The sequence below is a fragment of the Bidens hawaiensis genome, unplaced genomic scaffold (assembly GCF_021521415.1).
Source record: "Bidens hawaiensis isolate Kalapana, Puna unplaced genomic scaffold, B.hawaiensis_p1.1 tig00014982_1, whole genome shotgun sequence".
NCBI lineage: Eukaryota > Viridiplantae > Streptophyta > Magnoliopsida > Asterales > Asteraceae > Bidens > Bidens hawaiensis.
The window spans coordinates 412,211-427,268 of NW_027492331.1; the positions used below are offsets into that span (position 1 = coordinate 412,211).

The 15,058-nt window shown below is 37.1% G+C and overlaps 1 pseudogene across 1 annotated transcript; it reads right to left on the reverse strand.

The window, feature by feature from the left end:
* Positions 1–309: 309 nt before the first annotated feature.
* LOC143548258 (ATPase GET3D, chloroplastic-like) lies at positions 310–14,500 on the reverse strand (annotated as a pseudogene). Its single transcript, XR_013137923.1, has 7 exons — positions 14,294–14,500; positions 4,939–5,083; positions 4,794–4,868; positions 3,800–3,992; positions 2,512–2,683; positions 1,533–1,946; positions 310–456 (listed from the first exon to the last, which is right to left on the reverse strand). The product of XR_013137923.1 is annotated as an ATPase GET3D, chloroplastic-like (transcript).
* Positions 14,501–15,058: the final 558 nt, after the last annotated feature.

Sequence of the window (15,058 nt, forward strand, 5' to 3'; positions counted from 1 at the left end):
GAGATGGTGATGTGGTGAGATGATAACGGAGATGGAGAGGGACGACGATGGGTTGAGAATTGTGAGGAAAGGTGAGGACGGTGGTAGCATGTTGAAGATAGTGTGAAATTGGTGGTGGGTCCCACCATGCACCACCCTAATTAGGATATTATTATTTTAGTATTTATTAAAAAAAAAACTAAAATCCATCACACCACACCACCACCCCTACTAAAATCCATCACATGTGATGGATTTGGGGTTGGTGATGTGGCACACCACCATTGGATGTGGTGTGTGAGGAAAATGGAACCACCCCCTCACCCTAACAACAACAATAGTTAACTACCGCATTGTTATTATAAGCTTTCGGTCTATAAATTTAGCACCCCCAACCTTCCCTTGAATCTGAGATGGTAAAAACACAACCCGTCTTTGATCCCCGGCTTCAATCAATAACTCTGATCCTCCCCTATACTGCAACGATTCAATAAAAGTCAAACAAACAAATTTTGACTTAAAATCAACACAATAATCTGAGATTAGGCCGGTAAACGAACTGAATGTTAAGTGAATTGTTTATGAGCCGTTCAGCTGGAAGTTCATTTATTTAATAATCGCAAAAACATGAACAAATGCCTCGCTTATAGTTTGTACATTTATGTTCGTGATCGTACGTTTACATTTGTTATGTAATCACCTAATTTTTTAGGTCCGTTATAACAGGGCCGGCTCCGAGAAAGCAAAAAAAAATTTGGGCCGAAGGCGAAAATTTTTTTGGGCCTTAAGTAAAAAAAGTATTTTGTTGGGTTTAAACAATTTAAATTTTATATATGGGTTTACTTTATTATAATTTGGGTTGTGTAAAAACTTTTGTATAAAAAAAGGATTAAACATGTGTCAAATGGGACTTGAACCCATAACCTTTTGGTTAGGAGTAATATCCTTTACCACTAAACCAAACTATTGATTATGTAATTAGGTTTAAACATTAAATATACATATTGTATTTCATAAAAATACAATATAATTATAAAAAAAAATTCCGGGCCTAGCGGGTGTCGGGCCTATGGCCGTCGACCACCTTGCCTCACCCCAAGGCCGGCCCTGCGTTATAATTTAGTCAAGTTTATGACATTAAAATATCACCCATTACAGTTTAGTGAAGTTTTATTACATTTTTTAGGCCCAATGCATTGATGGTCTGCAGAGTTATATTCAGTTATGTCCGTTCTTCTATATTCAATTATGTTTGTGAACCGTTTATTTTTACTATTAACGAACGAATATAAACAAACACGGACATGTTCATTTTTAACGAACGAACACGAACAAATTAACCATCATTCATTTAATTGTTCGTGTTTGATCACTTGTTAGGCTAAAATTAAATGAACAAACACGAGCATGCTTATGTTGATCATCGTATTGTTCATAAAGTTAGGTTTATATTACGGATTTACATTTTCAAACGACAACCATGATTTGATAGTCAAAGAGTCAAACAAACAAAGTTTGACTTTCAAAATTACACAAGTTTTATATTTACTTACTTGATACAACTTGATTTCCGACTTGTCAAAACCAGGCATGAGAAGTGTCACGGTTTTGTTAACGGGATCAAACGTCACGGACTGCGTATGCTCGTTTAAACCGGTTCTTAAAAGAAGCTCTTGTGCATCCTTAGAATTTTCATTGTGCATTATATCTCTCCAATTCAAAGGGGGTGTAAATGAAATAGGGGTAAAAGATGCAAAAGGCAAGGGCGAAAATTTAGTTTTGGTAGTTTCGACATGTTGGTGGTCATAACTTGAATGTGATATGCCGAATGCACCGGAAACGAGTGCACCGGCTTGAACAGCACAACCCCAGTAACGTAATGCTGCATTTAATGACATTGGGTCGTTTATATTCATCATGAGATAGCACCCGAATAGATCGGGATTTGTAATGAAAGATGACCCATTCTGCATCACAAATAAATAAAGATTACTTTTTTTTTTTATTTAGAGACCGGTATGTGACCCCAAGAAAAAAAAATAAAACTTTACGACAGTTACATATATATCCTTAGAAACTTTTTAAATATCATATATATCAAGATCAATTTTTTAATATGTCATATCTATCCTCACATAAATTGTCAGATATCATGTAGTAAACCAAATTCTAAATATTATATATATATATATATCCATTTTTAATATATTTCATGAAAACAATATATGAGACGACCATTTTACCCTTAGTTTACTTAAAGCTTTAAAATTTGATTTTTATTTTTTTTAACTCAATCTTTTATACTGGTATTCTTTCCTCGTTTTTATACTTTTATAAATATGTTAAAATTTAGAATTTGGTTTAAGATATATACTAGATTTTAAAACTTTCGTTTATATATATGATACTTAAAAAATGGTTTTGATATATATGATATCTGATAAGTTTTGTAGGGCATGAAATTATCCCTAGTTGCTACATCTAACAGGGCTATTTTGGGGAATGTCTAATCAAAAAATGAAAATGTGATACCTCTAATGTATGCTCTAATTTGTCCCAAATTTCCTCACTAAGCTGTCCATTATAACCAGAACCATAAGTCCCTGCATTTAACGACTCATCCGCAAGTCTCAATAGTGATGGGCCGGCCAACCGTCCAAAATCCGTCTTTTCAGCCAATAACCACATGTATTTCAAATACAATCTGATAACAGAAATATGATTATATATCATCATTATATGTAGGGATGTAAACGAGCCAAGCCGCTCGTGAGCTACTAGAGATCAGCTCGCTAAAAGCTCAAATCGAGTCAGGCTCATAGGTGCTCGAGCCTAAGAATAAGCTTGTTCAGTAAATGAGCCCAAGCCAGAGATTTTACTTATCGAGCTCGAGCTGGCACACGAGCCTAAAGAAGGCTATTATTTATATAACTTTTACACATGTAATTATATATTAAATATATATATGTTTTAATATTTATATAAAAAAATATTATGTATAAAACTGTGATAAAAATAAGTAAACAATAAATATACTATGTTATGTATAAAAACTATAACTAAAATTAATATATATAGATTAATTAACAAATAAAAAACGAGCCGAACTGGAGCTAGATCACGAGCCAAACCGGAGCTGGTTCACGAGCCTAAATGAGACTATTATTTATAAAATTTTGATTTATATTAAATATATATATATATATATATATATATGTATGTATATATATATATAAAATAAATATTATGATGTATTAAATTATGACAAAAACATATACATATTGTTATATATAAAAATATTAACTAATATAAGTATAAAAAATTAACTAATAAAAAACCGAGTGGAGCCTAAACTAGACTTTATATAAACAATATTTATTTAATATATTAAATATATCCTTGAATAATAATTTTTTATGATGTATTAAGTTATGATAAAATATAAAGGACAAACGATGTTGGATTTGGAAACGTAAAAAATAAAACAGATCAAATTGAAATATAAAGGACAAACAATGAAATTCAGTACAAACATAAAGGACAATATTTGTAATTCCGTCTATTATGTTATAAACTAAAATAAATATAAAAAACAATTAATAAAGAACAAACGAGCCGAGCCTGAGATGACCTCAAGCTTGAAAAACTACTCACGAGCCTGAGCTTTAAAAATAGAGCTCGAAAAGAATCCGAACTCGATTTCTAGTAAGTTAAACGAGCCAAGCTCGAGCGAGTCAAGCTCGGGCTCGTCTAGGCTCGTTTGTACTCCTGATTATATGTACATATACATATTAGAAAGAGGGAGAGAGAGATGCATAACCTTGATTTCCCGGTTGCACCTATTAACCTTATTGTTTCTTCAGTGCTTAAACCATCATAAACAATTACATCAAAATCGTATTTTGGATTATTCTTTTGAGTCTTATTCTTTAAAACCCGACAAGTTTTTCAAGTTCCAAGGCGGATAATATTGTATCCATTCCCGGAAGCACACCGAGCTCTTCTCCTACCACCTACTCAAAAATGGTGCATTAAACGTCATTTAGGTCAACCTTGTAACTATTTAAAAATAATAATTGACTTTTCAAAACATCATATTTGACTTTTGTAACAAACAAACCATTGTTAATTGTAAAAAAAAAGCGAAACAAAACAAAAACCAAAAATGAGCATTTTGGAACAAAAGTAGTGGTACAAGCCACAAGCTGAGCCAACTTGGCTCATTTAGATACAAGCCTTTTGAGCAGTGGGCTACTCGTCATCAGCTAGCTAAATGCTCGAATTGAGCCAAGCTTAAACGAGCTCGAGCCTGAGCTTGAGCCATAAAAAAAAGATAGTTTAACAAATAAAAATGAAATGGGTTTAAGAACAAGCCTAAGCTTCACTTATCGATCTCAAGCTGGCTCGCGATCCTAACTAGCAAATTTGTAAAATAATTTTTACATAACATATATTTAAAAAAATATATCCTATAATTTTATTATTACATATAATTTTATGATAAAAATAACTAGATAACACATATTATGTCATATACAAAAATTAAAATTCAAATACATGTAAAAAATAATTATAAATTTATACAAACTAATTAATATATATTAAACTAGCATAGGCTCAGCTCGGCTCGTTTACACCTCTATACAAAAGACACCAACCATGATGTTCAATGATTTTTTGCTTTACATTTTCATGAATGATCCAAAAACGTTTCATTAATACAAATTATGGTCAATTTATAGGTTAAAAATGTATAAGAATCAAAGCTTTTATTATATCCACAATGAAGACATTAATAATAGTCACATACCCACCCCTGCAAGGAGTCCTTGTGTCAAGTTGAGACGTGCATCGGCCTGCTTCAGTTTACTAAGTGGCTCGAGAATCAACTAATATCGATCATCAAACACACTTTATCAGTACACAATGATCAACCCAAGAACAAGAAACAGAACTTACTTTTGTGGTTTCCAATCTAACAGCCGAAAGATTATCATTGCAAGTAACAGGAGTTGTTCCAATGTTACAGTTTAAGTATATAATCCGCAGTGGGATCTTGTGAGTGTATGACCAAACATGTTTTGAGCCCGGCCATTGCGTAATGCTGCGAGTTTTCAACTTATCTTAATTTGGTTTGGTGTAATGTAACATATATGTTTTGTTGCTAATTAAAAAGCGAACCTGAGCGGCGGAAAAGGTTTTGCCGGAGCCACCTTTCCCCAAAAACGTGACGAATTTTGTAACGGAGGCATCAGTTGAATTCTTAGCGATTACTGTGGCCGGAGGCATTCGTCGTCGGAGATTGAAGTTGTTATAAGGGAATTGCAAAGAGAAAGAGGATGGAGGTAAAAAAAGGATGGTTGGAGTGTTACACAGAGCCATCTGTTCCGTCCTGTTCTGTTCTGTTCTGTTCTGTTCTGTTGATCCAATTCCAGAGAGAAGTTTGATGTACTGGTAGGTGCAGGTATCACCCATACCCTGTTCACAAAACATTTCCTTTTTTTCCCCTTTATCTTTGGTGATAAAATAATATTATTAACTCACTACTTTTAATTTTTTATTTTTCTTTAGCGCCAACGAATCCTTCAAATATACTATTCACAAATTTCAGCATATCGTAATACACTCGCCTCTGAATAGAGGAAAACCCTCACATAGGGCCGACGGCCACTGAACACTCGCACGAATACACGACAGTGCGATGAGATAAACTCCATTTCTGTTCAATGATAGAACTTGAGTCTAAGCAAGTTATACAAGCGTTGGATGGGAAACAAAAAAAATGAAATTTCAAGTCGTAGCGTAGCTTACCCTGGGCCTGGGCGTAGTTTACTCAAGGACCTGACATTAAGCACTTTTAAAACAGTTCTATGCCCGGCGTAGCTTACGTCGGGTGATGATATGTGACGCGAACTTACGAGGTTTTTAGGGTATTAAAAGCAATAATAAACCCTAACTCTTTTTTTTTTTACTTCTCTCTACCGTTTTAGGACATTTTTGGGGCTAGGAAACACCACTAATCATTATTTGATCGATGCCTAACGAGTTCTAATTATCAATTAAAGATCTAATGACTACCATGAGAGGCTAATTCTCTTCGAGTCATACCCGGGATGTAGAGTATTGTATTTTTTACAGTTTTTCTCATGTTTTAAGAACAACTAATTGTAATTGTTAATTATTTATCTACGAGTATTGATGTTTGGCATTATTGTGAATTCAATCAGTTTAGGTTTGATTAGTGATGAAGCATACAATTGCTCTTAATTGAGTCACACTGGCAGGGACCGTTTGATAACTAGTGTCGTGTGATAGCGATTGTTGATGCCTAAGGTTTAACTAGTTAGCCAACCTGCATTGATATTGACAATTAACCTGTTAAGTGAACATGATATTACTGTTTTGTTACATGCTTGAACCTTGAGTGTGATTTGTCTTTGTTGATTGCTTGAACATTGCTTAATTTTCTTGTTTGAGTTTAAAACTAATTCTTTGCTAGTGTGATCAGCACTCAGAACTGCATACTTCATAATGTTAGGAACTAGTTACACATTACATTAACCACATACTCCTCGTGGTTCGACACACTACTTACCCTGACTAGTTTAAGGTGATTAGGACACTGTTTAATATTGTTTTTACTAGATAGCGATAGTCTAGCATCATCTATCTCTTACTACTAGACCACCAACTCATTGGCAATTTTTACATTTCTCATTTCTTTGTTTGATAAAATTGTGTAAAATCTGAATAATAGGAATATATATATGAAATCCCAATGATTAATCTACCTATTTTTTTAAAAAAACCTATGGACACACACTTGGATATTTATTCCTAACATAAATTTCTCGCTCAAACTATATTTTTCTATTAACATCAAAACATATTAATTTATTCTATAATCAAATAACTAATTACCTAAATCACAGGGGATTAAAAATATGCTGGTATCTATAATAATATAATTAAAATATTTATATCTCTATTAAAATCAGATCCATCTTTTGTTTTTATTATTAAATAAATTTATGTACACTTTTGAGTGTATGAGATGAATGTGGTAAAATTCAATGAACAATATTTATAGGTCTAAGATGATAAAGACAAAAAGAAATTATAAATGAATAATAGTTTTATTCTCACGTATTTATTCAATCTCCATGGTTCCATGAAATTTTCATCATTTTCTTTCGAAATTGTAATACAAAAGCGTGTTTTATTCACGCTAATTTTATTTATGATCTTTTTATGTCATCCGCAATGAAACATCTTATCATTTTTTGTTAGAATTCGTTATTCCATTAAAAAAATATAATTACAACTTATAAAATCAACGTGTGCATCTTTTTTGTGATTACGAAGATATTGTGTGAGATTACGCCATATATTCGTATGAATATTTCATTAGAAAATATAATTTGAAATTATAAAATCATTAAACTTGATAAAAGTATAGGTTTGCTTTTTTAAGTTTATCATTTAATTTTTGTAGCTTAATTGTATCCCTTTTCAGCATCCCGTGTATCACACGGGTTCTAAAGCTAGTTTACAATAAACAAACATGGATAGCTAATACCTTTTGATGTAGATTGCGTGCTCAAATCCAAGTGCTCAAATAAAAAAAAACAAGTATTTATAAAACTTAAATACCTATAACAAGTACGGGTAAGTAAGGTCGTCTCCAAGAGGAATCATTTGAAAGTGCTATTAATATCTGTAAGGGCCCGTCTCCGGTGCCCTACATTAGACGTTAGATTTACTCATAAACGCAGTTCATAATATCAGAGTTGATAAAAACATTCGCGGAATATTAAAACATTCAAACCATAATATTACATAACCATCCATTCTTGTCTTAACAGGCATTCACAACATTTAAACATAAAATATTGTCATTAAAATAAAATAACATTTCCTTGAGATGCCAGCTTCTTCAAGTCCATGCCATTTGCCTCCCCTCAAGCGATCATCCTCATTTTACTTACTTGCGTGCATACTAAAAGTCAGCTAAGCTGAGTGAGTTCTAGTTAATCATACAACATACAATCTGTTCTCACACATGTACACGTGCCCGAAGGTGTGTACTTCATTTCTGCTGTACTTTACCTACATATCTATCCATACTATTTAAAGAGCTTTCCGCCCTATAACCTCACAGATATCATAAGGGCCTGGTCCCCAACATCACAGATATTATTAGGGTCTGGTCCCTACCATCACAGAAGTCTGGTCCATATCCTCACAGATATTATTAGGGTCTGGTCCCTATCCTCACAGATATTATTAGGGTCTGGTCCATTATTAGGGTCTGGTCCCTATCCTCACATATATTATTAGGGCCTGGTCCCTATTCTCACAGATATTATTAGGGTCTGGTCCCTTTATTTCATGCAACTATACCATACCTGTACTTACATGCTTTCCTTGACAATACGTGCAATCTCCGAAGAGCGTTCACATACCATCAACATATCATACACACATTATTCATACATCATTTATATTCATACATACATCGTTCATACATCATACATTTTAATCATATCTTTAACTACCACTTGACGAGACATGCAATACCCGATGATCGTTCACGCACCGTCAAGCAATCATCATACATGAATCATACAAGGCATACACTTACCACTTAAGGTAAGTGTATTAACTATCACATCGTGTATGCACACAGCCCCGAAAACATAACAAGGAAGTGGGGCTAGAAACTCACCTGAACGCGAATACGTTCACCGGTTATAGTTAATCCTTTCCTGAGCTGAGCACGACTAACTGCATAATCATACATATATTAAATACGACTCTAGTTCCTCTTATCGTCTACTTAATTAATCTCACGTATCTAAGTTGGTTTTACTTTATTGGATCATTACCGATTAGTTAATCGTTTCCTGATAACCTTTAAAGGTATCTTTCATATATTATCAAAGTCCAATGGTTATTGTGTAATTATCTCATTCTTCTTTCAATTCAAGGGCTGTTCTATCATTAACTCAAACTTCTAGTTCGTTACTGGTTCCTAACGAATTGGCTTATCTTAGCGAACTGGTTTCTGTAATGAATTGAACCCTTTAACGAACTGGTTATTAAATGAATTAGACCCCTTAACGAACTGATCCTTTTGACGAATCGGTCCATATAACGAATCAATCGCGTAAAGAATTGGTCTTTTAATTCATTATCTCCTTTAGCGAACTGACTATCACAAATCAAGAGTGATTCGTTATCTTATCTCCTTAGCGAATTGAACACGAACCGTAGCTAGTTCATTATGCTCCCTTAGACGAACCAGCTAGCGAATCTCCTTTAATTTGTTAAATTCCCGTTAGCGAATTACCTCTAATTCGTTAACTCCCCGTTAACGAATTAGGGTTAGGTCAGAGAATGTCAGAACATTCTCTGACATCCTTTAACCTTGTATAACTTTTCTGGCGCTGTCGCCGGAAAAACGAGTTTTGACTCGTTTTTCACCATTTTTCGCCCCGTTCGATCCATATCTGAGCTAGGGTGACCCACTAAGATCATCTTAGGTTCGGTTTATACCCGATTCCACTCGGATCTCGTGACTTAAACGGTTTAATGATGCCGGCTCGTCATTTCGTGACCATATCTAACGGGTTTAAGCTCATACAACATAATACTATCATTACCTTGGATCAGGATCGGTTTTTCCTTGGTGATTTCGGCTAGAGAGAGAGAGAGAGCAACATGAGAGAGAGCTAAGTGTGTGTTTTGGGAGGTGTATGGAATATGTGTGAAAATGAATTAAATGGGTGATTTATGGTTTATATAATTATGGATCATGGGCTTAAGCCCATGGTCTTTTCCTCTTTCTTTCATAACCCAAGTCCATAACCCATATCCATTTAACCCAACACTAACCCAACTCATAATAACTCGTATTTCATTTATTAAACGAAACTCGAAAGACGGGATGTTACAAGTCTTCCTTCCTTAAAGAGGTTTCGTCCCCGAAACCTAACTATTACATAAACAAATTTGGATAAATTTGCGCATCTCATTCTCTGCTTCCCATGTAGCGTCCGATCCTTTGCGATGTTTCCATATCACTTTCACTAAGGGTATGACCTTGTGTCGGAGTTGCTTTTCCTTGCGATCCACTATCTCGATTGGTTGCTCAATGTAGTTCAACTGTTCATATACCTCAATGTCCATTAATGGCACATGAGACGTGTCATAGGCTAGACATTTTCTCAGATGAGAGACATGAAATGTAGAGTGAATTCCTTCCAACTCTTCTGGCAAATCTAGCTTGTAAGCTACTTCTCTCACATATTCAATAATCTTAAACGGTCCAATGTACCTCGGACTCAACTTTCCTCTCTTCCTGAAACGAATGATTCCTTTCTAGGGCGAGACTTTGAGCATCACATTGTCGCCAACGTTAAACTCAATCGGTCGTTGCCGCTTATCAGCATACGACTTCTGACGATCTTGAGCAGCTTACATTCTTGCTTTAATCTGATCAAACTTTGTAGAAGTTTCCTGCACAACTTCTAAACTTCCCATATCCTTCTGACCAACCTCCCCCCCCCCAACATACTGGGGTTCTACATCGTCTACCGTAAAGCATCTCAAACGGTGGCATACCAATACTTGAATGGTAGTTGTTATAAGAGAACTCTGCCAGATGCAGATGATCATCCCAACTTCCTCCAAATTCTAAAACACAAGCACGTAGCATATCCTCAAGGGTTTGGATTGTCCTTTTAGACTGTCCATCTGTTTGAGGATGATACGCCGTACTGATGTTCAATCTCGTTCCCATGGCTTCGTGGAAGTTCTTCCAAAACCTCAAAGTAAAACGAGTATCTTTATCTGACACGATCGATAACGGTACTCCATGCTTAGATACAACCTCTTTAATGAACAAGCTGGCTAACGTTTCTGACGAGATAGCCTCTTGTATGGGCAGAAAGTGAGCACTTTTGGTCAAACGGTCCACAATCACCCAGATGATATCATGATGCTTAGCTGTACGAGGTAGCTTAGTTATGAAATCCATGGTGATGTGTTCCCATTTCCATTCTGGTACCTCCAAAGGTTGTATCTTTCTACAAGGCTTCTGATGTTCTGCTTTGACTTGTAAACAAGTTAAGCACTTACTGACATAATCTACCACATCATTCTTCATTCCTGGCCACCAATAGTCTCTTTTCAAATCTTGATGCATCTTAGTAGTTCCTGGATGAATCGAATACCTTGACTTATGGGCTTCGTCTAGGATTCGACCTCTGAGATCTCCATGGCATGGAATCCACATACGGTCAAACCTAGTCTTAATACCATGCGTGTTTTCTATCAACTCGTCTTGCTGACCAAAAATCCTTTCTTTCTTTGCTAGCCCCTCGTCTACCAGCACCTCTGACTGCACTTTGATGATTTCTTCAAAGAGACTTGAATTCATAATCAACTGGTATGACTTAACTGTTGCGATGACTTCCTTATTCTTACGACTTAGCGCGTCAGCGACCACATTAGCTTTACCAAGATAGTATATAACGTCACAGTCATAATCCTTTATCAACTCTAATCACCTTCTCTGCCTCATGTTCAGTTCTTTCTGCTCGAAGAAGTACTTTAAACTCTTATGACTTGTGTAAATGGTACACTTAGTACCATACAGGTAATGCCTCCATATCTTAAGAGCGTGCACTACAGTCGCTAGCTCTAAATCATGCGTCAGATAAGTACTCTCATGGACCTTCAACTGTCGAGACGCGTATGCTATCACTTTTCCTCGTTGCATCAACACACAACCTAAGCCGCGATGCGAATCATCAGTACAAACAACCAAATCCTCATCACCATCGGGCAAAGCAAGGATTGGAGCTTGCGTGAGTCTTTTCTTTAACTCCTGAAAAGCCTCTTCTTGAAACTTATCCCAACTGAATACTATCTACTTTCGGGTCATACCGCTCAATGGTGCGGCTATCTTGGAGAAACCTTCGATGAATCTCCTATAGTAGCCAGCTAACCCTAGGAAGCTTCGTATATCAGTCGGATTCTGTGGAGTCTTCTAATTCGTTATCGCCTTAATCTTAGCTGGGTCCACGGTAATCCCTTCATGATTGATCACGTGACCTAGGAATTGCATTTCTCGCAACCAGAATGCGCATTTCGAAAACTTAGCATACAACTTCTCTTTCTTTAGAGTCTCCAATACTTCCCTTAGATGTTCGACATGATCAGACTCGCTTTTTGAATAAATCAATATGTCATCGATGAAGACAATAACTGACTTATCCAAAATTGGCCGACACACCCTATTCATCATATCCATAAATGCTGCAGAAGCATTTGTTAGACTGAATGACATTATGAGGAACTCGTAGTGTCCGTACCGCGTCCAAAACACTGTTTTAGGGATGTCTGCCTCTTTCACCTTCAATTGATGATACCCCAATCTAAGATCTATTCGTGAGAACCAACTTGAACCTTGCAGTTGGTCAAACAGATCATCAATCCTTGGCAAAGGATATCTATTCTTTATCGTAAGCTTATTCAACTCGCGATAGTCTATGCACATTCTCATACTTCCATCCTTCTTCTTCACGAACAACATTGGCCCGCCCCATGGGGAAACACTTGGTTTTATGAAACCTTTGTCGAGGAGTTCTTGCAGTTGGGACATCAATTCTTTCATTTCAGACATCGCTAGATGGTAAGGTGCTTTCGCGACGGGCTGGGCTCCTGGTATTAAATCTATCTGGAATTCTATCTCACGCTCTGGTGGCAACCCCGGAAGATCCTCAGGGAATACTTCTGGGTAGTCGCGCACGATAGGAACATCTTTCATTTCTTTTGTCTCGGCCGTAGCGTTGACAACATACGCCAGGTAGGCACCACACCCTCGTCGTAATAACCCTTCGGCCTTTATCATCGAAATGATGTTAAGCCCTGAACTTTCCTTATCACTATAAACCATCACCGCACTGCCATCCAAGGACTTTAACTTTTTTTTCCTACTCTTACACACTATCTCAGCTTCGTATTCAGACAACTAATCCATTCCCAAGACTACATCGAACCCTCCTAAGGTCATAACATACAAAGTAACAGGGAACTCATGTCCCTCTAATTCTATCTTACAATTCTTAACCATTTTCATTATTTTCACAGAGGTGTCACTAGCAGTTTCTACCATGAAGGTTTCAGACACTCGGCAACATTTCATTTTAGCTAGTTTACTAAATGTCGTAGCTACGAAACTTCTATTCGCACCTGAATCAAATAATACTGAAGCAGAGATACCGTTTACTAAGAACGTACCAGTCACAACATCAGGAATCTGTCTAGCTTGTTCCTGGGTCAGCATGTAGGCTCTAGTCCTCGGCCTAGCTTGATCAGCATCCTTCTTTCCACTTCCTCCAACCTCACCATCGGTGCACTCCCTTGCCATATGGCCTGTCTTGCCACATTTGTAACATGATGGCTTTGCACTGCACTCATTAGCATAATGTCCCACCTTCCCACACTTATAACACGCATTAGACCCCATACTGCATTCCCCACCATGAGCCTTTCCACATTTGGGACAAACATCAGAACTCCTACTCCACTTGCACTCACCACCGTGCATCTTTCCGCAGGTCTTACACGACCTCTTCTCCCAAACTCTCGACTGCTTATTCTTAGGGTTCCACAACTGAGTACCTGGTCGTTTAGCAGGAGCGACCCACTTCTTATCTTTCTTCTCTTCCACCACCACATCATCTGTTGACAAATCATCATACACCATTTCTTCCAGCCCTACAGCAGAATCAAAAGTGCCCGATCTACCAGTCTTAACCAAGACGCAAACATTTTGCGGCAGTCCCCGAAGATAACACTTGATCCACTTGGCCTCAGTATTCACCAAGTCTGGCACCAACCTTGACAGGCGGTTGAACTCAGTGGTGTATTCACGGTGTGTCATCTTTCCCGCTTTCAGACTCAGAAACTTCGTCTCAACCCTTTCTACCTCAGCATCAGCACAGAATCGCTTCATCACTAACTCCTTCAGATCCTCCCATCTCAAGGCCTTGATCTCTTCTCGACTCTTCCTCTGCTCAACCGACTCCCACCAATACATTGCTTCCTCTCCGAAAGATTGGGTAGCATAACCCACAGCTTGGTCGGGACGGCATTCGCTGATTCGGATAATCTTGTCCATCGCGGTTATCCATTGGAGAGTAACGATTGCATTTCCCAAGCTAGTTAGCTGTGGTGGATCACAGCCTTTGAACGACTTGTAGTTGCACCCACCTCGACCCCTTCTCCTATCATCAACCTTTACCGATTTAACCACACTCGATTCCTCCTTCTCCTTCTCATCATCTTTCTTACTCTTTTCTCCAGACTTCTCAGCAGTCTTTTCAGGATTCCAGTTCTTTGCAGCAGCTGCTACCCGCCTGAGCAATGGCAGCTTGAACAAAAGGGTCAAGTTGATACCATTCTTTGTTACTCGGATTCCCACCGGCTGCACTTCATTCTCCCTCAGCATTAGTAGCTGATTCTACTAACGGTTCTCGGACAACGCGTGGCCTACCACGAAGTCATGTACGTCCTCCTCTTCCAGCAACTTTCTTAGCTCCAGCTATCGTATTCTATAAGGATACACAAATGCCATCACTTAAGGAACCATTTAGTACAAGGATAGTAAGGCTAACAGGTAATAACAGTGGCCAGTTGTGATTAGTTGATCACGTTACTCTCCGTGTCCTATACACTTCCCTTTGTGAGTCCACTTGTGCTAGTTCTACTTATAACAATTAGACAATCAAACAGTTCATATCATCATATACTCCTATCCCTAGAAATTAAGCTAGCATTCATACATTCTTTATTTAGCAATTACGCAAACATTCATTCATCATTCTATTTACATATGAATTTAATCGCATACTTTACCTTTACTTAGCTTGCTTGAGTGACACATGGCATTCTCGTACTGGCATCTTCTTTCTTTTCTTACTTTAATCCCATTCTCTGTTCGAGTCTAAGTATGTAGGATGCTTAAATCTCTCGAACTTTGCTCTGATACCAACTTGTAAGGCCCCGT